This window comes from Portunus trituberculatus, chromosome 47 (assembly GCF_017591435.1).
Source record: "Portunus trituberculatus isolate SZX2019 chromosome 47, ASM1759143v1, whole genome shotgun sequence".
Lineage (NCBI taxonomy): Eukaryota > Metazoa > Arthropoda > Malacostraca > Decapoda > Portunidae > Portunus > Portunus trituberculatus.
In genome coordinates, this window is record NC_059301.1 from 4,212,640 (window position 1) to 4,238,890 (window position 26,251).

General features: G+C 39.9%; 1 protein-coding gene across 1 annotated transcript in view; it reads left to right on the top strand.

Annotated features, from left to right (window-relative positions):
• LOC123520781 overlaps positions 1-26,251 on the top strand; it is a 61,327-nt gene that overhangs the window by 18,300 nt on the left and 16,776 nt on the right. The gene's annotated exons all lie outside the window — the stretch shown is intronic.

Here is a 26,251-nt window from a genome sequence, read left to right on the forward strand (position 1 = left end):
GGCGTCTTAATTAAGAACACATGATCATAATAGGAAATGTCGTTGCTTTTACTTTATACTTCCTTTGTTGTTGTTATTGCTGTTGAATCGTTGTTGTTGTTGAGGGATGGAGTTGGTGTCGGTTTTACTCTTGGTATTCTTATAGATGTTGGCGGAGGTAGTGGCGGTGGTGATGCTGCTGCTATTATTGTTGTCACTGTTCATTGTCCCACACACCGAAAAAAAAAAAAAAAAAAAAGACGTAAGGAGACGGGGCAAGAGTTCCGATGCATGATGAAATAAGGCTTAGGAGGAGTGGGATCTCGTTCCTCTGAATTGTAATGTCTGTCGTCACGCTGATTCCATTTTCTCTCTTGTGTCTTACCTATTTTTACGCGACCTTCACGGGACACGGATGACGTCATGATTACCCTTTGAGATCCACGGTCACCACACGCCATTGGAGGAAGAAAAAAGGAGTAGGGAAGAGAAGAAAGAGGAGGAATACGAGAAGGAAAAATACATAATAGATACGTCGAGGTCTTTGGTATATATATATAAAGAATGTAAGAAAGAGGAGACAAAAGAGGAAAGGAGGAAGAAGCCTTTGGTGTATATAAAGAATGTAGGGAGGAGGAGGAGCAGGAAGACGAAGAGGAGGAGGAAGAGGAAGAAGAAAAAGAAGAAGAAAAAGAAAAAGACGAGAACGAGGACGACAAGGAAAGGTGGAGGAGGAGGAGGAGGAGGAGGAGGAGGAGGAGGAGGAGGAGGAGAAGGAGGAGGATGAAGAAGAAAAATAAGAAAAAAAGAAAAAGACGAGGACGAGGACGAGGACGACAAGGAAGAGTGGAGGAGGAGGAGGAGGAGGAGGAATAGTAATAGTAGTAGTAGGAGGAGGTATTAAAAAAAAAAGCATATACCAGGAGACTTTTTGACTTAAAACAACGATATCTGGCGAGGAGGAGGACAACGACGATGACAAAAAAAAATGGACAACCTACCTGCTAGATGAGAGAAAATCCAACACATCAATGAAGGATCACGTGCAGCCATTTGTCCCTCCTTTCCTCCTTCCCTCCTTCCCTCCTTCTTCCTTCCCTTCCAATTTACTGTCCCATCCCTCTTCATGTCCCTTCCATCCCTTATTATCCACGAAACTAATGAGAGAGAGAGAGAGAGAGAGAAGATTTTATTCTGTGACATTATACTGTGACGCTAAGGGATGAGAGAAACACGCTGCGTATTTGGTAGGTAGCAGTTCATTGTCTCTCTCAGGTTGTCAGGTGGTCAGTGCTGGTCCTTAGGTGGATTCTGTGTCACGATCCTTGAGGGCATTAGTTAGGCCACCTGAAGCCACGTGAGCATTGTAACTCTGTCACTGGACCGATATCCAGTCACACTGATTGGCAGAGGTATTCTTGTCTTGTGTTGAAACGTTGCAAATTGGTAATGTTGTCTTATCAGAATTCTCATTATGTTTTAAGACAAAGTTATTCAGTACATGTAAAGTAAAGGATGTAACATAAGACATTAAAGGAACCTGGACTATGCCACGTTGCAGGGTCGATTTAGAATATATCTACCTATTCTAAGTGTTTTGGTAGGGATACAACGTCATCATGCAACACGTTTTAAAATAAGGTGAGCATGCGTCAACAGGTCAGCAGGTGAAAGCATCGGCCAGTGACAGGTCCCATGCCCACGTGTCTACGAGTGGCATGATTATTGAGCTTTGATACTCAGATTCCCAGTACTTGTATAACACATTCGTATTCTCTCTCACCACTCCCTTCTCCCACTCACATTCACTATAATATGACTAGAGTGTGTGTGTGTGTGTGTGTGTGTGTGTGTGTGTGTGTGTGTGTGTGTGTGTGTGTGTGTGTGTGTGTGTGTGTGTGTGTGTGTGTGTGTGTGTGTGTGTGTGTGTGTGTGTGTGTGTGTGTGTGTGTGTGTGTGTGTGTGTGTGTGTGTGTGTGTGTGTGTGTGTGTGTGTGTGTGTGTGTGTGTGTGTGTGTGTGTGTGTGTGTGTGTGTGTGTGTGTGTGTGTGTGTGTGTGTGTGTGTTTCGTGTGCTTGCAAATATGCACATGTGTACTGCATAGTATTATGTAGCTTTATTTAATCCTTAAACTGTCGAGGTTAAAAGACAATCTGGAATTAATTTAATACATGTGACTATATCGTACACCTTACAAAAGTATTACAGACATCCTTTAATTCTGCTGTGGGCAAATCCTCTCCCATCCTTCAGATTGGAAGAAATATTTAGATGTATAAATGCAAATATCTTATTACATGAATGAAGCCAGTCGAAGGCACAGTTGTGGGGATAAGTGTCAAAAAAGGGGAAAATGATTTACGATATCCTTTAAAACAGTTGAGGTCACAGCAAGAGGAAAAAAGAAAAAGAGACGGTTTTAGCGTTTAACAGTGTGTGAGCATGTAAACACCCATTTCATTATCCCCTGTATAGCCAATGGATCACGTAAAACCTACAGTGATGAATTCGTTTTATCGTTATGTAAAAAGTTTTTTTTTTTTTTCTAAACATTTCATCAGTTAAGCATAAATTAAGAACTCCTTGCAGCGCACCTACATTCCCTTGGCAGATTATGTTGTACTAAAGGAGCTTCGGCACGTCCCAGTCACGGTTCTCAAAGTGTTTATGAAAGGTTAAACTCTAGAGGTTTCCGCGCCTTGGTTGTTGTGGATTGAGACATGTGCCGCTATCTGTGTGAGTGAGTGAGGGTGTTTATGTTTGCTGGATGAACTGAAGGATGTAGTACATGTGTGGCAAGGACACTGAGATCTGGGAAAGCTTGATTCAAAGGGATGATTCATTGAGTTCTGTGGTAGGAGTCGTCTCCTGCATTGGCCTGATTCAGTCTTCCAAGAACTCACTCAGTGCTCGTGTGTGGCCTTGTCAGTAACAATAAAGAAGACTCAGATCATGGATGCTATTACCATTTTATTCTGGTTGTTAGATTTGGACGCTGAATACATGTGCAGTACACTGGTGGCTCTCAAGGATCATGTGACATAACAAGAGTGTGTTGCTGCCTGCCTCCTAGATTGACTTTGATGGGTAAATCCGTCCTGGCCCTGCAGCGTGCGGCACATCTCCCGGAACCCGATAATGTTCATCATGCTGCGGATTCTTGCTAAATTAACTAGATAGAACACCTCAAAGGGACTCCTGAAACCTTTTGCCTGAAGCAATTTGACTGAGACTGATAGTTATTAAGAGGAAAGAGGGATTCATTAAGTTTCTAAACCTTCGCGCATCTCCCGGAACGTGACCCCGACTCATGAGGTACGAGAAAAAAAATTAATCAGGGAATCATGACGAATCAGGAATGATAATTCACAGCTAAGCGTGACTGATCAAGAGTGATGCCTCATTGCTCCCTACACCTTCCCTTCCACCTGCTACACAGCCATCGTGTGATCATTCCAAACTGTATGTCTTCTCCCCTGACTTCACTAAGGCCGCTTGTTGCTTATTCTCGCCCATATGGTGTCCACCTCACAAAAAAGTCAAATAATGACTTCACTCTTTCATCCCTTGAACTGGTAAACTCAAGAACTCTTCAGAGGGATCGACCTACGACAACTAAAACTATTATAAAAATAAGGAAAGTCCCACTGAAGGTGTCAATCCCCCTACACTGTATTCAAAAGGATTATCCAAAATCTGATCAGTGTCTTGAAATTTTATTCTTGAAACAATTCATGTTTTTTTTAATGATTGTTTTCGTCCTCGTCATCGTCATCGTTGTTGTTGTTGTTGTTGTTGTTGTTGTTGTTGTTGTTGTTGTTGTTGTTGCTGTTGCTGTTGATATTGTTTTACTATTATTGTTCTTGTCATTATTATTATCATTATTAATATTATTATTATTATTATTATTATTATTATTATTATCATTATTATTGTTACCATTATTTAAACGGATTGTGCGATGACGCATCAGTAATTACTCTCTCTCTCTCTCTCTCTCTCTCTCTCTCTCTCTCTCTCTCTCTCTCTCTCTCATCTTCCTTCTTTTTTCCTTCTCTTGGGTTGGAAGACTGGCTCTCTGAGAGAAAGCAGCGCTTTGTTTTGAATAGTAAATCTTCAAACTGGCGAGAAGTTTTAAGCGGTGTACCGCATGGATCTGCCCTCGGCCGTGTTCTTTTCCCTATTTACGCTGACGATATCGATGACGGCCTCATCTGTAAAAGTGTCTAAGCTGGCTGGTGATACTAAAATAGTGAATAAAGTAATCACATCAAAGGATAAAAGACAATCTTATTTCCATCACTCAGTCACTTGGTGAGACAAGTGGCAGATGAGCTTCAATGTAGATAAATGTAAAGTGTTGCACATTGGTAGTAATAATGATTATTTAATTAACTGTTTCGAACTTCGCAGGGTTAATGAGAAAAAAGGCTTAGGCACTATAATTATCTCAGACCTCAAATCAAGTAAATACTGCTTGGAAGTAGTTAAAATAGCAAATGAATTGGTGTATTGGTGAGACAAATCAGAAGGGATAATGCACACATTGTTTGATGAGCCTCTCCTACCTCAACTTGAATACTGTGTTCAGTTCTGGTCATCCTATTATAGGAAAGATATAGACAAGCTGGAAAGAGTTCAATGAAGAGCGACCTTGTGATACTGGCTTTATTAGTTGATCCTTACCTTACCTTACCGCAGTGTCGTGTCAGGTGACGTTGGCGACAATGGAGTGCCACACTCTTCTGTTTCCAGCCAACTCTACTACTTCCTCAATCTTCTTTCTTCCCACCATCTCCTAAGTTCCATCCATGTACTTCATCCTCTGTCTCCCTCGTGCTCTCTTCCCCTCAATCATCCCCAAGAGACAGTCTCTCTCTAGACCATCGCCCCTCAAAGCATGTCCCAAATACCCAAGCTGTCTTCTTACTACAGTCAGCAATTCCCTCGTTGTGCCGGCCATCTGCAACACCTCTTGATTTGTCCTTCTTGCCACCCACAGGACCCTCATCACTGACCATATATAACTCTTCAGGATTCTTAGCCGGATCTCAGTGCTCAAATTCCTGTTTGTCAGTATCCCTCTCATTTGCCCAAACTGATCTTTTCCCATACCAATTCTTGATCTTATTTCCGCATCACATCTATCATCTTCGTCCACCAAGCTTCCCAAGTATCTGAATGATCTAACTTGCTTCACTGCCTCACCACCTACATTCACATTCACCCTCTGTGTTTCCTTCCTCTTGGTCACTCCCATCACTTACATCTTACTGACATTTATCTTCAGTCCGACTCGCCTACAGTCCACATCCAATCGATCCACCAGTCTTTGTAACTTCTCCTCCGTGTTTACAATCAATACAGTATCATCCGCATATCTTATGTTATTTGTATTCATTCCTCACACCTTTATACCTTCCAAGTCTGCCATTTCATCCATGACGGCCTGCGAGTAGAGTGAAAACAGGTCTCGTGACAATAGACAGCCCTGGCTCACTCCTCTCTCTATTTTTACCCAGTCACTTTTATCATGTCCAATTCTTACCACAGCTTTCTTTCTCCAGTACAGGTTGGTTATCACCCTTATGTCCGCATCATCCACACCTAGCCTTCTCAGCCTCTCCATCAATACCTCATGACGTACCATATCAAACGCTTTTTCAAAATCAACGAAGCACATAAACAGGTCCTTCTGCTCTATGGCTCTCTATGATTAGTTAATCCACGATTGTGAGACGAACCATATGAGGAGCGCCTGATGAACCTCAACTTGTTTAGTCCAGAAAAGGCGCGAATTGGAGGGGGCTTAATTGAGTTGTATAAAGTGTTTCGAGGCATTGATAACGTAAATAAAAAAAAAAAAAAGTATTCAACACCACTTGAAATAATGGCTACAAGACGTTTCAAGTCAGATGAGGCTAAACCTAATCTTCTAATCTAATAGAATTGTAAATTTCTGGAACTCTCTCCCAGCACATGTTGTCGGGATTTACTCAACAGAAACTTTTAAACACAGGCTGGACAAGCACCTCGCATCACTCCTTCAAATACCATAATTTGCGCTTACATAATGTCATTCTTTTTAGCGTACTATATGGTAGCATTTCCATTTCAACCTTTCCTATCACATCTTTGACTTTCTCTCCCTATGTTTCCTTTGCTCTCCTTCCTTGAATCCCGTTGTCCTGTTGCCTTAAACACAGAATCTGTAGCGTAGCATAGTCACACAGACAGGCTCGTTAGCCCCAGTACAACTTTTGCTGTGTGTTTTTCCTTAGTATTCCATTGTCCTCCTCCTCCTCCTCCTCCTCCTCCTCCTCCTCCTCCTCCTCCTCCTCCTCCTCCTCCTCCTCCTCCTCCTCATCCTCTTCCTCTTCCTCCTCATCTTTCTCCTTCTTCTCTTCCACCTCCTCCTCCTCCTCCTCCTCCTCCTCCTCCTCCTCCTCCTCCTGTATTGTCCTCTCTCTCTTATGTGTAGCCAGTTAGAAGTAGTTACCAAACAGCCTCAAAAGGACCAAGAAGTCTGTTGCTGTTTGGCTTTCCTTTGTATTCCCTTTGTATTTCTTTGTATGCCTCCTCCTCCTCCTCCTCCTCCTCCTCCTCCTCCTCCTCCTCCTCCTCCTCCTCCTTCTCCTCCTCCTCCTCCAACTCCTCCTCCTCCTCCTCCTCCTCCTCCTCCTCCTCCTCCTCCTCCTCCTCCTCCTTCTCTCCTCCTCCTCCTCCTCCTCCTCCTCCTCCTCCTCCTCCTCCTCCTCCTCCTCCTCCTCCTCCTCCTCCTCCTCCTCCTCCTCTTCTTCTTTCTCCTCCTCCTCCTCCTCCTCCTCCTCCTCCTCCTCCTCCTCCTCCTCCTCCTCCTCCTCCTCCTCTTCCTCCTCTGTTACAGCCACCACTAGCCTAAAACGAAAGATCCAACTCACAATAACCTGATAAGACACGCATTCCCTTCCCTTTTCTAGCCTCTCCTTTTTCCCTCTCTTTCCTCACTCCCACTACTCTCCACCCGTCCTCCTCCTCAGGTGCTCGTGAACAAGTAGATGAACTGATATGAAAACTACTTAGGCACTTTCTTCTCATTCTTTTTCTTTTATTTGAGTAACACGGTAGATTGAAAAATCGATAACAGACAGGAAGATAAATAAACAGACTAATAGATGACTTATCCTAAAATTTTAAAGTCTAAACCTTGCTTTTCCATGCTATGTAAGACAAGATACCACAAAATCTAACGGTGATATGGTGATGATAATTCTTCTTGGACGTGTTGTGTTCCCATTAACTATTTATTACGTAAACTTTCCAGTTAGGACTCTTTCAGGAATATATATATATATATATATATATATATATATATATATATATATATATATATATATATATATATATATATATATATATATATATATATATATATATATATACATATATATATATATATCTAAATCTTTTCATGAAGTCTAAATCTTTTCATGAAGTTTACATATTTATCATCGTTATTTTTTTTTTTTTACAAGTTAACTCTTGATTAATGAGGCTCAGATTGCGATGCTCTCTCTCTCTCTCTCTCTCTCTCTCTCTCTCTCTCTCTCTCTCTCTCTCTCTCTCTCTCTCTCTCTCTCTCTCTCTCTCTCTCTCTCTCTCTCTCTCTCTCTCTCTCTCTCTCTCTCTCTCTCTCTCCGCACAGCATCACTAGACACATGAAAGCACTTCTTAAAATCCTTCCAGCTTGCTAGAAGTTTCGTAGATACGACGCAGAAACGTTTCGGAGTACTGCTCGACCAAACATATTCTGAGACGCTTTTTCACCACACCGCGAATACTTTCAAAAGTCTCCAGTTGAAGTTAGGATTAAGGATGTTTTTTTTCTTTGCTAATCGAGTGATAATCTGACAAAAAAAAAAAAAAAAACTCTGCCTTAACAACAGGAGAAACACCCTTGAGATCCTGACTAGTCATCTCTACGGCCTTTGAAAATAGTTGTAATGAGAGACTAAAGCTTTTCATAATAAGGACCACAACATCTTAGGACGAAGGAGGACAGGGAACAGGTGAAGGGTGACGGCAGCTCTAGACGGCCAGGCAGTGTTTGCACCCTCACCCACACACCTCATTACTGCTAAAAGCTCCAGTAATAGCATAAAGCAATACTTGCATTTGATGGTGCCTGGTCAGGAAGATGGTGTGAGGCAGCTCCAAGCCTTCCCTCCTCCTGCTGTCCCTCCCTACTGTCGACATGGGTCCTGTAATTCATTATTCCATAAGGTCTGTTCTCTGAGCGTCCGTCCAGTGTTGTTATGGTACTAATGTTACTCCAGATCGAATGTCGGATTATGCAAGACGATGTTTTACCTTTATTTGTGGCTTTGTTTGAGTACCGTCAACCTTTATAGTTAAGAATCATCATCCTTATATTCAAATTTTCAGTGATTTTTTTTTTTTTTTTTGTCATCTCTTTGGACCGGTTACTTGATGGACCCTTTTTCCTTTTTTTTTCATTTTACTTCTTTTTTTACTTTTTTTTTTCTCCTGTTCGGTGTCCCTCCAACAAAACATGAAGCATAAGATCTAAGAATGGGAGCAATTACACACTGAAAGTATAACAGGTTTTACATTTTGTGCAACATGAATAAAAAAATATTAATAAATCGCCTTGATTTCTTCAGTTTTATTTTACATCTTATTGGTTTCATACTTTTTGGAAATAATAATTAATTGAAGGGAAGGTAAGTAAAAAGCAAGAAAACAATTAATCCCTACGTAATAACATACATAGTTAAGAGAAATATTGTCTTTACGTGCCTCTATTTTCTTATTTCATACTACGGCATTTTCATATTTATAAAAGGTGTTAAGGATTCAAATTCCGCTTGCCTCTCCGCTTCACTGAACGCTGGGATCAGTGCTGAGCTCGTCAATACCTCGTGGTGTCTGTACCAGGAAACACTCTAGCAAAGTTCTTAGGTGATTCTGCTCGTACTACCTTGCTTTTGTACATCATGTTTTTTTTTTTTTTTTTAAGTAAGCGAGGAAAGCTGGCTAAAGGCAACAGAAAGAATAAAATGAAAAAGGCCCACTTAGAATTCCAGTCCCAGTGCAGGCCCGAGAGAGTTACCCAAAAGAAAGCGATAAATGTCTTGAACCTCCCTTTTAAATAAAGTCAAGTCATAGGAAGATGGAAATACAGAAACAGGATGGGAGTTCCAGAATTTACCAGAGAAAAGTATGAATGACTGAGAGTGGTGATCAACTCATGCATGGTCAGAATAAGAGTAAAGGAAAAAAGAAAGTCGTTTGCAGCAATGACGCGGGAGGAGGAAAGGCATGCAGTTACCAAAATCCGAAGAACAGTTGGCATGAAAATAGCGGTAGAAGATAGCGAGAGATGCAACACTGCGGCGGTGAGAAAGAAGTTGAAGACAGCCAGTCAGGGGAAGGGATATGTTGTTATAGTATCCTCTAGTTTGTTTATTTTCTTTTCTTCATTTTTCATAGTTCTTTATTTATCTATTATATTACTGATTTTAATGCCTCACTGAAGAGCAAAGGATGTTACACTGGCTCTGGATTGCTACTGTGCACTCGATTTCCAGCATTAAATGACAAAAGTAGTCATGGTTGTATCTAATAATGCCAGTGTTTGTTTGTTTGTTTATTTAATCATTCATTTACTCAGTTTTCGTTCACTTGTTTATGAATGTACTTACTTTCTTCCTTAGTCTTTTCTTGAGGAGGCAGGTGAGGGTGAGGTGACCAGCAGTAAGTCAAGCAGTTTTATTTTCTTAATTTTCCCTTTTTTTTCTGTCCCTTTTCTCTTCTCTGGTCGGTGTCCATAAAAAGATGAAAACTGAAAATAGAAATAAAAATAAGGGAAACGCAATGAATCCCACAACGCACATCAATCACTGCACTATTCCATGAAGACAGCAAGATAATCTGACAAAAAAAAAAAAAACTGCATTAACAACAGGAGAAACACTCTTTAGATCCTGACTACTCATCTCTGCGGCCTTTGAAAATAGTTGGTGATGGGAGACTAAACCGTTTCATGATAAGAACCACAACATTTAATTCCGACGTATGAAGTTTATGATGAACGACAACTTAATACCTACATATTTGCCGTTTTCTCTTCCTCCATCCTTGTACTTCCATATCCAGGACTGTCCTCTCATCATCACTTGTTCCGTCCCTCCTCATCACATGTCTATATCATCTAAGTTTGGCTTCCTGTGTCTTTGAAATCTCCCCCACCTTCACTCTTCCTCTGATCCTTGTGTTATTGATTCTGTCCTCTCGTCACGCCAACCATCCAACACAGCATCCTCATTTCTGCTACTTCCATCCTCTTCTCATTAACTTTCTTCGTAGATAATGTTTCTGCTCCATTAGTCATTGCAGGTCTCACCACATTTTTGTACACCTTTTCCTTTAATTTCACTAGTATTTTCTTGTCACATAATACTCTTGATGCATTTCTCCACCTCCCTCATCCCTCTTGGGTTCTTCTAGTCACCTCCTTATCCTCCTTGCCACCTGCTGATATGGTAGATTCCAGGTACTTGAAGGCATCTACTCTCTTTAGCTCCACTTCATCGAGCCTGATGCTTGCATGGCTGTTCCGTTCCTCCTCTACGCACTTCGTATATTCTGTCTTTGTTCTACTTATCCTCATCTTTCTACTCTCCAGTGTTAATCTCCACTCGACTAGTCTTCTTTCAGTCCCTTCTTTCGACTCCCTTACTAAAACAGGCATATTTATTTGTTCTGTGCAGAATGGAGAATGCGTGAAATGCAGTGATATTAAAATTCTTCAGGTTGACGTTAACTTTTCTTTTTCTTTTTATCTTAGGGGTGTGTATCTCATTGTTTATTGAAGCATTCTATATAACAGCTACACATCTCATGCTATCTACAACGTAATGTGTTTTGTTTAGTTCTCCATTATTATTCTGGTTTTCTGTAAAAGAATTTGTTCTCTTTAACTCAATATTAGATGCCTAACTAAAGTATTCTAAATTTTCTTCTCAATTTTTTTTTTCTTATCTTTTTATTTATTTCTATCATATTTTTTTTCATTTCTTGTTTAATATCTTCTTTTCTTGTTTCTTTCCCTCTCATTCATCCTTTTCTCTATTAATGCTTTTAATTCTTTACATTGTAGGGATTTCTGGCCTACCTACAGTGTCACCCTTTGCACAATATCAACAACACAACGTTCACAGGGGCACCCACCATACCCTCTATCCCGCCGATTCACTTAATCCTTATCATTGCTTCAGTCCACCATGGGAGTGCAAATATACATCCGCTCAAGCCCAGTAATATTCGTAAGATAAGCTTTTGCAACGCCTCCCACTGTGCTGTACGTGTTTTGGTTGTTTGTACTGTACCTAGGTGTTGTTTTGTTGGCGTTGCTTTGTGCTTTACTTGGTGTATTTTTGTTACTTGATCATACAGTGTGCTAGTGAACTCAATATGTCATACATCGTTTCCGTATGAAAAAAAAAGGAAAAAATCTTGGTTTGTATGCGAGATTGATATTTTGTATAGTAAGAAAATAATAGGTTCAGGTTTTGCAAGTTAGAATGGAAGAGACTCAGTGATCAGATTGTTGGTGCCGAGTCATTAGGGAATTTTGAAAGGACATTAGACCAGTTAGCTACAGAAGGAGACGAGTAGAACTTAGTGATTCATACAAGATCTGCACCACGTACCCTCTTTCTTCTGTTCTCATTATTAACAGATACTAGAGTAATACAGATTCTCAGTCATCGTCGCCCTCTTCAGTCAAACCCACACGTTACCTGCAAGACAATCTGAGGGAGGGAATCTACACTCTTGGTTATTCACTCATTTCATATACACGATCTTTATCTTGCTTCAGTGTAATTAGACATTCACGTTATTTTCGGAGCTGGGCGTTGCGGCTCCGGGTTGCGACTTTTAAGACCTTGCCGCACCTTAAATTTCGAAGTCGCAAAGTCGAAAGTTGCAAACGTTTTGAAAAACCTGCAGTAAGGAAAGTCACACCGCTAATTTTTCGCGACTGTAAACAGGAACAAAGACTTTTTTTTTTTTTTTTACGAAATTACCGCGGATGAGAAGAAGATTACGGCAGGAGGACACGGAGGAGGAGGAGGAGGACCTGTAGATATTAGTTTAGGCTGTGTTTTAACTTTGAAAATAATAATAATAATAAATGTGTTTCTATACCTTATAAAGCATATTCCTGTTATCGCGCTAAAGTTTACTTTGTAATTCAGCGGAGTCGCACGGGGAAAATGTCGCAGTCGCAAAGTCGCACGTCGCACTGGAGGGGACCAAAATAGAATCGTAAAGTCGCAGTCGCACCAGATCTGTCGGCAAAAGTTGCAAAAACAAAGTCGCACTTCAAAAATTTTAAGTCGCTCCCATCTTTGATTATTTCATCCATATTATTCATACAATAACCATACACGTCTTGTGACCATGTATTTAATATATTTCCCCGCGTCTGTCGGTCGTAAAATGTCACTAGATAGTCTCTGTTACACACAGTTTTGTGTTATACTTAATTTTTTATCATATGGAACGTAGTATAAAGGTTTCTATTAACTCTGCAGTCGTTGAGTATAGTCCATCCCACTGTACGTGCTGAAAACTTGGTGCTATGTAAAGAAATGAACATCACAGAATCTTGGAAAAACTCTAATAAAAGACTTGTAGATTTCACCCCGCAGTCACAAAGGCGCTGCAGGTGAGTGGTGGTCTTCATAGCCTTTCCTCGAACGGCAAAAGTAATATCCAGGCTGGTGGAGAATACGTGGCGCGGTGGCAGAGCTGCAAACAACACTTCATATCACACACAGCGTTGCCAGATGAGGTCTTAAATTGCTTCATTTGCACTTAATAACTCAGTGAGCCGTGCCTGTGGGTTACTGACTTTCCCAGCATTACAAGTTTCCAGAAATCAACTAAGGAGGATGTACCAGTTCAAAATATACACAGTGGAAGCAACAGTATAGAAAAATGTTTGATATGCTATACAAAAAGATTTGCCACTGAGATCAAGGGAGCTGTAACAAAATAGGATAATGAATTTGTTTATATAGCATAATAGAAGTAGAAATAAAGCAGGGAATAATATTACAGAAAAGAAAACGAATTGTACTAAAAATATGTGGAGACAGTCAAATACGAGTATAATAGCAGCAATTCAATAAGAAGGAAGAGCAGCTTGGCAGTGCTTGTATTAACATTGCGGAAGGAATGAAAACCCTGAGAGTAATTAGGTGGAATGGTGCACTGAACAGGCAACACCTAACACACAATCTACTCGGTACCGATATCATTGTCTTACTACAGCGGGCTGGGTGGTGTAGTTAAGATGGCTGGTGTTCGAATCCTTGCCAAAACTAGTTGCCCGGTGGGAAATGTAGCGTTCTCCCGTTAACCCTAGAGGCGCCATATCACCTAAGCTGTTGCGGCGCCTAATGGAATTTTTTTTTTTTCTTACTACAACTCCAAGACTACAACTTATTATCTGGTATATCTATCTGCAAAATTAAAAGACCTTCAAATAACATGGATTGAGGTGTTAGAAATATAGCTAGAAATCTATATTGTACATTTTGTTAGGAGAGCGCTGTAGACACAAACTGTCGCTGCACTGTGGAAGAGATCAAAGGGTGTTATATCACTATTGTGTTACGTAATCATATAGATTCTATCTTTTATAAAAGGTCAGTTATTAGAAAGAAATTAAGAAAGAAAAATAATGAAAATGAAAGGCCCTTGTTCGCTACATTGATATTTTACAGAGTTTGTTTGTTTTTCACTTCGAAAGTTTTAAAATTCTTGCATCGCGCTGGAGGAAGAGGACGGCTGCACAATATAAAAGAATTACCCCCGTACTGAGCGAGTCTCCGCAAGGGACACAAATGAGAAGAGTCAATCAAAGTACAAAGAAAATATCAGGAAATTGCTTTACTTTTTTCTTTTCGTTTTTCCTTGTTTCCTTTAATTTGTGCCACACTTCCTTCATTCCTTTACCAGTGACGTGAAGACAGGCAGTAGAGTACGCTTTGTATTAAAACAACACAGACATCGATGCAAGTTGAGGGCGCAAAATTGGGTTGAGATTGTATTAACAGCTTTTTTTTTTTATCTGTGTTGCTTTTTCACGGAATTATGATACCGTAAATTATATTTCTATTGTCTAGTAATGAAAATTCTCTTGAACAAGATGATAAGGCAAAGACGAAAGGCGGGGAGAACTTTTTTTTTTTTTTCATCTGAAGCTGTTGATGCAAAACTACAGCGACTGTGTTCACGAATCCGTCCTCATGATGCAGAGCTGCTGTTGTGTTGCTCCTACAGTTGGGAATGAAGAACTTATTTACTACGCTTCCTTTCCACTTCACTTCAAATCTAATAACCTTATCTTGTTCAGAATTTTCACCGTCATGCGCACCTTTATTTTCCTTTCACCCGTGGAGTTGCACCCAGACAGCCCTCACCTCCACCACCAGGATGCCTTCCACAGCGGCGACATCGTAGGTAACTAATCTAAAATGACAAGCAAGTGTTATTAAGTCACTGAACATTATTTCCCTCCCTCTCCTCACACATTTACTGCTGGCGTTGCATTGCTGTTTGGTGACTCATCAAGCTGTAGCATTAAATTAAAGGCACTCAACATTAGTTTTTCCTCTCGCATCATTTACTGCTGGTGTTACATTGGTGCTTTGTAACTTGCGTCCCGACAGTCTGAAGGATAAGGTGAAGGGGGAGAGAGAGAGAGAGAGAGAGAGAGAGAGAGAGAGAGAGAGAGAGAGAGAGAGAGAGTGAGTGAGTGAGTGAGTGAGTGAGTGAGTGAGTGAGTGAGTGAGTGAGTGAGTGAGTGAGTGTGTGTGTGTGTGTGTGTGTGTGTGTGTGTGTGTGTGTGTGTGTGTGTGTGTGTGTTCAAAACCACTGTACCATTTCGCTCTCCTATCCTCCTGCACTATGAATGGCGTATATGATAGAATACAAAAATACATAAGCGGCGAACTTAAACCCATACTGTGAATCGCTGTGGGCTTTTATCACGACTGTTTTCAAAGGTCAAGGAGATGACTTGTCTGGCTCTCGCATAGCATTGCTTCCATTGATGATGCGCAATACTTGTACCACTGGAATCATGAAAGCACCATTGAAGGCACAAATAACTTCCACTACAGCATGTTACAAAGCAGTCGAGATAAGAGAATTATTTTTTGGAGGGTGTACGAGTGTTACTGTCCATGAATTACAAGCGATAGAGGTGGTAATTCTCTTTCTCAGTCATTTACGAGGTCTCGTTTAATAAGCCTTTTCATCTTTCATGTTCAGTTTTATGTGTGTTGGACAGGCAGGATTGGAATTAAAGAATAGAGTATCCTTCTTTCTCTACATGTACTTTCATCCTATTTTCCCAACTTCCTCCTCTCCTATTTCTTCTGGGGAACAAAGGAATTTTAGTGTCGTGTCTGAGGTATGTTTGAAATTAAGATTGGCTTAATTAAAGTGAAAAAATGTCCTTATATATCTTCAAGCACTGTCTTTCTATGCTACTGCTTCTCTTTTTTACCTGTATTCATTTTCCGGGTTTAGGAATTTTAGTGTTGTGTCTAAGGTGTGCGTGTAGTGGCTCAGCGTGAACCAATTAAGGGCAGGTATGTACAGTGGTGTGCAAGGTGGGAGCGCAGACCACCTGGCACTCCGGGGGAAAACACCTCAGTATCTGTGACTCTGTGTGAATGTGTTATTGTTGTTGCACACAAATCTTATCAAGGGAACCACACACCACCTTCACTCCTTTTTCTCACAGCATGACAGGTTGTGTTCTAGTATTTGTTGATGATGTTTTTGATGGATTTTGTCTTTTGAGTTGGGTTAGTCATTAGATTTTGTTGGATGTATTGTTGTTTTACCTAAGCGTGAATGTGAGTAAATTCATGTTCAGTGTAAGTCACCTCGGTCGTCTGCTGGTCACCCAGCCAGTCTTCCCCATTACGGAGCGAGCTCAGAGCTCATAGACCGATCTTCTGGTAGGACTGAGACCACAACACACTCCACACACCGGGAAAGCGAGGCCACAACCCCTCGAGTTACATACCGTACCTATTTACTGCTAGGTGATCAGGGGCCACACATTAAGAGGCTTGTCCATTTGCCTCGCCGCTTCCCGGGACTCGAACCCGACCCTCTCAGTTGTGAGTCGAGCTAACCACTACACTACTCGGTGTGTGTGTGTGTGTGTGTGTGTGTGTGTGTGTGTGTGTGTGTGTGTGTGTGTGTTTGTTCTGACCATCTTTGTATGTATAGTATATGTATTCTGTGTGTGTTTCACTGTTTGATCTGCTGCAGTCTCTGACGAGACAGCCAGACAGCTCAGAGCTCATTATTTCCGATCTTCGGATAGGCCTCACGTGAAAGGAGACACACCCAAATATCTCCACCCGGCCGGGGAATCGAACCCCGGTCCTCTGGCTTGTGAAACCAGCGCTCTAACCACTGAGCTACCGTGTGTGTGTGTGTGTGTGTGTGTGTGTGTGTGATGTGGAAGGAATGCGGGCAAAGACCAACAAATATGAAAAAAAAATAGCACGTTGAGGTGCCATTCTTTAAAAAATACGAGCAAGAAAGATTATCCAAAGCAAAGAAGTGTATTGAAAGAATTCACGTCATAGAAACAGGGAAATACAAAAGCAGGCGGAGAGTTCAAAGTTTCCTAGCAGCAGGAATGAAGGATTGTTGAATACTAGATTTGTACGCATGTATATTTTGTCTAACATCGTTGGTCTGTTTGGTGGACACAGTACATCATCAAGCAAAAAAAAAAAAAAAAAAAAAAAAAGGAAGTATTTGCAATGAACATTGTGTAAGCAGGAAATGATGCGAGTGTCATGCAAAAAGATGCAGGAAAAAGCGAATTTCCGGAACACAGTGATATGGATAAAATATATGCAAAGAAAAACGTGGGAAACCCGATTTGTACAATTTACTGTACGTATGCAGGAAAAGTAAGCAAACTTTACACAGTGAGTAACGTAGAATGCACAATTTCTGAGCACGGTGGCCAAAAAAATACATACAAACAACTAGAAACTATTTACTGTTTATTTACCTGCTCCGTACATGCTTTATTCTCATTCTTGTTCCTCTTTTCCTTCCATTGGCGTTTATTTTTCTTCTATGCGCGTGAAGAAAGCCGGTCAAAGGCGTTATGAGAGTGGAAGAAAAAGGAATTATTACTTCTCCATAAAACATGATGCAAATAGATATTTTCGAACTGGAGCAGAGTTTATTTCCGAGGATAACTCAATGTACTCTTGGTGATAGGAAGAGGAAACAAAAAGAGACAGGGAATTTCAGAACTCACCAGTGAAGAGGATGAAAGAATGATGGTACTGACTGACTCTTGCATCATTTACATCACAATCCTTCGCTCTTTGTGAATTTCCTCTTAATTCCAGTATATATATATATATATATATATATATATATATATATATATATATATATATATATATATATATATATATATATATATGTATATATATATATATATATATATATATATATATATATATATATATATATATATATATATATATATATATATATATATATATATATATATATATATATATATATATATATATATATATATATATATATATATATATATATATATATATATATATATATATAACATTTTCGCATCTATCCAATATTTATTCATCTAAATACAATATATATTACCTCGTACATACATACATGTGTACATCTATATCATCAGTAAAAGTATTTTCATCGCCATAATGAATTAACAAATAGTGTATTACCAGCTTTGCTTAGCTGGAATTCATCAGTGTCATTAGCCGCACGTGCCATGGTGGCGAGGGCTGAGTGGCGGCTGTTGTGTTCGCTATTCCGTAGTGGTGATGGCTGTGTTGGAAAGCTTCGTTTCTATTACGTTTTCCACACTCGTCTGTGACTCATATTCCTGTACGAATGACACAGAATGATTGGTACAATTAGCACTACAATCATCAAAGCAACACTGAAAACGCCACCAATTTCCACCACATGTAAACGCAACCGCCCTCTCTCTCTCTCTCTCTCTCTCTCTCTCTCTCTCTCTCTCTCTCTCTCTCTCTCTCTCTCTCTCTCTCTCTCTCTCTCTCTCTCTCTCTCTCTCTCTCTCTCTCTCTCTCTCTCTCTCTCTCTCTCTCTCTCTCTCTCTCTCTCTCTCTCTCTCTCTCTCTCTCTCTCTCTCTCTCTCTCTCTCTCTCTCTCTCTCTCTCTCTCTCTCTCTCTCTCTCTCTCTCTCTCTCTCTCTCTCTCTCTCTCTCTCTCTCTCTCTCTCTCTCTCTCTCTCTCTCTCTCTCTCTCTCTCTCTCTCTCTCTCTCTCTCTCTCTCTCTCTCTCTCTCTCTCTCTCTCTCTCTCTCTCTCTCTCTCTCTCTCTCTCTCTCTCTCTCTCTCTCTCTCTCTCTCTCTCTCTCTCTCTCTCTCTCTCTCTCTCTCTCTCTCTCTCTCTCTCTCTCTCTCTCTCTCTCTCTCTCTCTCTCTCTCTCTCTCTCTCTCTCTCTCTCTCTCTCTCTCTCTCTCTCTCTCTCTCTCTCTCTCTCTCTCTCTCTCTTGAAAACAATGCCATTAGCAGCCACCATGATATTGCAGAATCCTTCAATAATTATTTTTGTAACATTGCAAATACGTTAGCTAGGAATATTCCACACCCTCCTGTTACTTTTACGTCCTTCCTGACTTCCTGTCCTTCCAATTGTACTGTTTGCTGAATCTATTTCCATTGTTCTGCATTGTTCTGCATCTTTACTATGTACTTACTTAAATGTTCGTGTCATCATTATTTCTAACTGTACCCTACGAGGATTTTTAGTTATTTATTATTATTGTTATTGTTATTGTTATTATTATTGTTGTTGCTATTATTATTAGTAGTAGTACTACTAATATAATTATTATTACTATTATTATCGGAATGTTTATTATGGTTTAATATATATATATATATATATATATATATATATATATATATATATATATATATATATATATATATATATATATATATATTGAAACACGTCCATAACTGATGACGAGAATAATAACTATTTTCATATGAGAACAACAAAATAGCAATGAATGTATTAATGTAAACATACATATTACTGCATAGTCTTTAAATGGAGCGTAACGTTAATTAGAACGATTCATCACTCTTACACTGACGGGTGAGGGTTACTGATAATTCTTTCTTTCTTGTAATACTGTTATTGGAAGTACATTCCGTACATAATTGATTACGCTTTTCAGGATATTTAATTTCAGTTTTTGTATTTGTTTTTTAACACCCATACAGAGATTATAAGAATTAGTAATAAAAGAATAAAGGTGAAGGAACTTTGTGGATTGAAATGCTGATAATAAACAAAGAGAAAGGAATTGCAGGAAAGAAATACTTGGGAGAGATTGAAGGGAAATGTGAAGAGCATCCAAAGATAAGGAAGATAATCAGATATGCTAAGTAAAACGGAAATTGCGGGGAAATAAAGGGAGTAAAAATGAAAGGGGATATATTTCGATTATGAATATTTGTGCTGCCAAAATGTAAAGACAATTATAATATGTTAAAGTTTCCTCATTGGTTCCACGGAATTCTGACAGACTCTTATGAAAAATACATGACAGAAAGTAACGATAATGGAAGGATAACACATAGAACGATAACCAAATGTGTGCTGGAATTATCATATGATTTATTTCTTCATATATTTAAGAATATTCAGACAGACGCTTCACTCTTTGAAAACACGTGATAATTTTATGAGATGGGAAGCGACTTTGCTGAAATTATGATTTGATGAATTTTCTGCATTGTTTCTAAGTAATTGTGACATATCCTACTCTTTAGAACATGACTTATATATGATGGTAATACAGTTAGTAATATGTCCTGGAATTGTGATATGATTTGTTTATTCATAAGTTCAAATTCCGACACAAGTTTCATTTTTTTGTAAACATGGCAGAAGTGGTGGTGATGCGAGAGTAACAACATCATCATGCGAGACGACAGGCCTGGAGTGTTACACAGGAGCATCATGAACTGGGAGGAGTCACTTGCAATCCATATTAAGACCCCCATTAGAGATCAAAGGAGCAGATTTACCTCTTACTTAACATCGTTTCATAAGACTTCCTACTTCTGTCCACTTTTCTAATGCATGAGTCAACCAATATTTTTAACCTATCATTTTTTTTTTTTTTTTTTTTTTTTTTGTGAACTCTGGAATTGTATGACTGCTTCTGTATTTCCCCTTGAGTATGACATGAATTCTTGCAACACACTCATCCTCCAGTTTTTGGCTCTTAGAGACTGGCACATCATGTGGACCATTTATTTATTTATCTATTTTGGCCAATGTCTTTCTTACATTAAAGAATAAATAAATGAAAAATCAACTTATAACCAAACGTCGCAAGTTTCCTCCAATCTTTTGCATGTTTCTACACATCCTATACACAAAGAAGGAAACTCCAAAGAGTGTTACACCTCTCATCAGCATAACAAGTCGTGGTCTTACATCTGAACAGTGAGGAAATCTCGGAGGAGTTAATAGTTCGGTGTCTTACTCTTTTGTCACATCATTATCTGAGGAATAGGTGAGTGCTGTCTTTCCCCAGCAGGAATTGATTGGTGCGTGGGTTGTGGACTTGGTGCCTCTTTCACCATATTATTGTGTGAAGGAGAGGAGAGTGCTGGCTACCTCCACAGGCTTCACTCAGGGTGTCGGACTTGTATGTACCACTCCTCGCCAAACGCGATCGCTTTCTCAGACATTCCTCAAACAACAAACCGGAATTGAATTCGTTCTTCATTTAAACAGTTAGAGGAACTATTTTCCTGAATCTGTATTAAGCCTTGGTCTGTGTCCTTGTCAGGAGCTCTTAAGAAATACTAACCATAATGGTGAGGAAAAAGCAAAAGTGAAAATTAAAGCAACATTGGAGATTGAAGAAGCAATCGTAATAATTTGAAGCAATGATCAATACGGTAAAAGCAACTAAGAATTAAAGGAACAATGAAAATTTAAAATAAAAACAGTTAAAAATTTAAGAAATACAGTAGGAAAATGATAACAAATAACGATAAGATATAAGAACTGGTATAGATGAGGAAATTGCACATTTTCTACATATTTTATTCAAAACAAAACAAGCTGTGTTGGGGGAAATTGTTTAAACATTTACATAAAGACATTTCACGAACATTCTTTTCAAATGTTATATGAATGTTAAAAATACATGCTTTTTGCTATTGTGTTATTGGACAACAAATTGATAAAAAGAATAAAAAAAATGTAACATGCTATAAAGAAAACGTTCCTTTCTCTTATAAAAGGCAAATCCTGAGTAATTCATGAAGCTTCATAGTGAACTAAAAGAAAACCCGCTGTAAGCAATGTCATTAAATCTCCCTTCTTTCACAATAAGTCAGTCTGCCTGCATGAGCTAACAGGCCCACGTCCCGCCAGCTTCTACCAGTCTAGCTAATGAAGCTGTGAATTATGACCATCAAAGAGATCAAGGGACATCCCTGATCATGACTAATTGCCTCCGTCAAGAACACATGTAACACTGCTGACTGGTGGACGTCTTGGTGATTAATCCGCGCCAGTCAGCAGCAATTTATAATCATATGATCAACAGAGAAGTCTGGTGTGTGAAAGATCTCCCTGTTTTGACCACCTAAGCTCATTACCACAACGAATGCAACAGAGAGGAAAGAGGTGTTCCCTGAAAAAAAAAAAAAAGTTCCCCTGTTTTGACTACCAGAAAGGGTCATCACCGTGTGTGTGTGTGTGTGTGTGTGTGTGTGTGTGTGTGTGTGTGTGTGTGTGTGTGTGTATGTGGTTATATGGAAGGATGAATGGATAGACATAACAATAGAGAGATAATTATTTTTCGTCTTTCTATTTAATCACATTTAGATTTAGATTTACAAATGGCTTCCAGCTTCGAACTTTCATTTTTCTAATTTATTCCTCGATCATCCTCCAGATATTGGATCATGTGAAGCAGATAAGTGAACAAAATGAACAGTGTTGTATGTATTCTATACATTAGCAATTAGTCCTAACCAGAGGCGCCCTTTGATCTCCGTTATGATCGCAACTCCCCGACTGGTCACGTAAACCGGCACAAGCTAGCTGGGCGCGGGGCTGATGGTTCAGATAGGCGGGTTGACCTTTTGTGGAGCGAGAGAGCTTTTAATGATATTGCTTGCAGGCGTGTTTCTTTTAGTTCACCATGAATTACCTCCTAGAAAATATATTAACACAGACATATGTGTGTGTATTTAAAAATTTGAGTTAATGTGAGTGTTTCAAGTAATCATTTTCTCTAAGTGTTATTGCGTGTTTTTTTTTTTTTTTCTAATCATTCTCCTTCATCTTTCAGTTAATGTGAGTGGTTTCATGTTACTGTTGATAAAGTCTCTCACTCACTGTGTATTAGCGACGGATATTTTTTTTTCTACTATTAAATTGTTACTGTAGTTTTAGCAATTTTCCCTCGTGCTTCTTCAGTCCTCATTGTTGTTCTTTTCATATTCTCAATTGTTTCTTTAATCCTGCCGCTGATTTCCTGATTTTTACTGTTGCTCTTTGCTTCTACGATTTTTTTTACCTTTATGTCAATATTCAATGCAGACTTGATTTTGTTGTTATTTCTTCAATTTCCACATTAATTCCTTTGTTGCCGCCGGATTGTTTATGAAAGTGTTTATTTCTGGCGCGGGAGAGTGTACATAATTCCTGCACGTCACCTGAGTTCCGCGGGGGAAGCCTGCACCCAATGCTATCTCGCACATTAATTATTGTGATATGAACGTGCCTCCGATGATGAAACGTGCATAGAACCTCCAACTCCCTCACTATCTACATTTACTTGATTTTCCTTCACTATTTTCATTCTCTCTCTCTCTCTCTCTCTCTCTCTCTCTCTCTCTCTCTCTCTCTCTCTCTCTCTCTCTCTCTCTCTCTCTCTCTCTCATTTTCTTACATGGCATTTTTTTTTTTTTTTTTTTTTTTCATTTCTTGTCTCGTTTATATTTGTGGATTTTTTTCTCCAGATTCCTTCACCTTCTGTCACAATTCCTTTTCATACTGAAGTCTTTCTTTTTATGTAAGGGGGGAAAACTGCCCAAGGCAACATAAAATGTAAAAAAGGCCCAAACAGTTACCAGTTCCCTTGCAAGTCCAAAAGAGTTAGCCGAAATGAAGGGATGGATGTTTTGAAACCTCCCTCTTAAATGAAGTAATGTCAAAGGAAGTTGGAATACAGAAGCAGGCAGGGAGTTCCAGAGTTTACCAGAGAAAGATATTAATGATTGAGAATACTGGTTAACTCTTGCATGAAAGAGTTGAACAGAATAGGGGTGAGAGGAAGAAGAAAGCCTTGTACAGCGAGGCCGCAGGAGGAGGGGAGGCATGCAGTTAGTAAGATCAGAAGAACAGTTAGCATGAAAACAGAAGGTAGAAGATAGCACGAGATGCAACATTGCAGCGGTGAGAAAGAGGCTGAAGACAGTCAGTCGGAGGAGAGAGTTGATGAGACGAAAAATGCTATAATAACTTCACTTAACTATCCCCGAGTCTGAACTTTCGCTTTCAGTAACAAAAATAATAATAATGATGATGTTGATCATGATGATGATGATAGTAATGATAATAATAATAATAATAATAATAATAATAATAATAATAGTAATAGTAATAAAAATTATTATGCTAATGCCAAGAAATCCCTCCGTGACTTTCAGCTGGCAATGCAAGAGTGCAGTTCCTTTTTTCAAATATCACGCTCCCTTTAGAGTGTGTCCAGAATTCTGAAAAAAAAAACATAGGGTACATGCATCAATACAGCTGAGTATGTTTCTTTATTCTTGTGTATAAAGATTGGTCATTATCCTTGCAATCAGTAATGGACGCGTTCCAAGACAACGTTCCGGAAGATGGAGTCTCGAAGAGAAAGAGTTTCTCTCTCTCTCTCTCTCTCTCTCTCTCTCTCTCTCTCTCTCTCTCTCTCTCTCTCTCTCTCTCTCTCTCTCTCTCTCTCTCTCTCTCTCTCTCTCTCTCTCTCTCTCTCTCTCTCTCTCTCTCTCTCTCTCTCTCTCTCTCTCTCTCTCTCTCTCTCTCTCTCTCTCTCTCTCTCTCTCTCTCTCTCTCTCTCTCTCTTATCTTCAGACTGCCAGGACGCAAGGGCCTCTGGCTATCTGTGGCTGCGCTGGGCAATGTGACAAGCCAAATCGTGAGTTGTGAGTGCGAGTCACGCGTAACAAGACTTGCTGACTATGTATTTCCGTGTTCGACTTTACATTTATTTCATTTTCCTCATGCTTTACATAGGGAAGGTTGTCGTAGCCTGATAAGTCACAGAGCACCAAATGCAACACCAGCAGTAAATGGTGCGAGGGGAAAATCTAATGTTTAGTGCCAGTCTAAATTCTAAACTAATTATACTTAAAATGCTCTCGCTGTGAAAGGCATCCCGATGGTGCAGATGAGGGTCGTCTGGCTGCACACTCCATGGCTGCCCTGCTGATACTGCCTTATTTTTGGAGTGGCGTAAAATACAACCGAATTTGTCTAGAAACTCTCATTCTCTGTAAGAAATCAGCGGGCCCGTGAAGACCTGGCCTCTCAGGTGTTGTGTAGCTTAGACTTCGCCAAACACCACAGCGGGCCTGATATCACTATACCGGTAACTGCAGACTTCTCGTTTTTTGCATCCCTTCGCTTTTTGATATTTGGAAGTATCTACATGTGCCTTACCTTTCCCTTCCGTCCCACACCTCAAGCTGATATTTGATAGAACACCACGTCGAAACTATAAACCGAAATAAAGAACTTTTTTCGTACAAGTTTCCCATTATAGACTTTAAATATATGAGGTGCTCGTGGTATAATGTATTTCAATTCATGTTATCAAACGGTACACTGATCGTTCATGGAAATTTTGTACAGTATTTCCAAAGTTTTTTTTTTTTTATTACCCACCAGGAGGCGAGCTTAATGATCATGTTGCAAAACAAACGATGAAATTTTGTAAGAACGATTGCCACCCAATTGTGTCACTCAGTGTTACATTCATTGTGTTTAACAGATTTGGTACATGAAAATCAATTTGGTAATTATCAGTTTTGAAATAATGTAAGATGTATTTAATCGATTCCGAAAGGAGTACTTTGTTTTCCATGCTAAGGTAAATTCTTGTATTCAGTCTTGAAACAGTTATGAAGATTTTTAAGATACAAAAATGTATTGCTAATTAATTCAGTAATATTTTGTATTATTTTTTATAAATCATTCCGCGAGATCCACATCGCAATCATATTCCACGGCATCACCTGCACTATAATACCATCACTTCAAATGTTATCACCTTCACATTAGGAGACACAGAGTCATAGACACCCTGGGAGCGGATCTCGGTGAGATGACTCAGTTAAGACAGCCCCGACTTCCCGGATGCTGCGTAAGCGTGGCGGAGGAAAACCCACAGGGGGTCGTATATCCCAGCATACTTTCCTCTTGAGACTGACTCGTAATCCATAGGAACGATAATGGTATATGGTAGTAGAAACTGAGGAGAGCGACCCATCAGGCAGTGGTGACGGCAGCATTGATGGCTCCATGACTTGCTGCGATGACCACTGTATTGTTGGAATGAAATACCCATCAAGACGTTCAGCGAAACTGTATACTTGTGGTTGTTTTTATTGTCTTACTTGCCTAGCTCTAATTCACCTCGGTCGCCTGCTGGTCACCCAGCCAGTCTTCCCCATTACGGAGCGAGCTCAGAGCTCATAGACCGATCTTCGGGTAGGACTGAGACCACAACACACTCCACACACGGGGAAAGCGAGGCCACAACCCCTCGAGTTACATCCCGTACCTATTTACTGCTAGGTGAACAGGGGCCACACATTAAGAGGCTTGCCCATTTGCCTCGCCGCTTCCCGGGACTCGAACCCGACCCTCTCGATTGTGAGTCGAGCGTGCTAACCACTACACTACGCGGTGTGTGTGTGTGTGTGTGTGTGTGTATGTGTGTGTGTGTGAGGGAGGGAGGGAGGGAGGGAGGAGGAGAGGAGGAGAGAGAGAGAGAGAGAGAGAGAGAGAGAGAGAGAGAGAGAGAGAGAGAGAGAGAGAGAGAGAGAGAGAGAGAGAGAGAGAGAG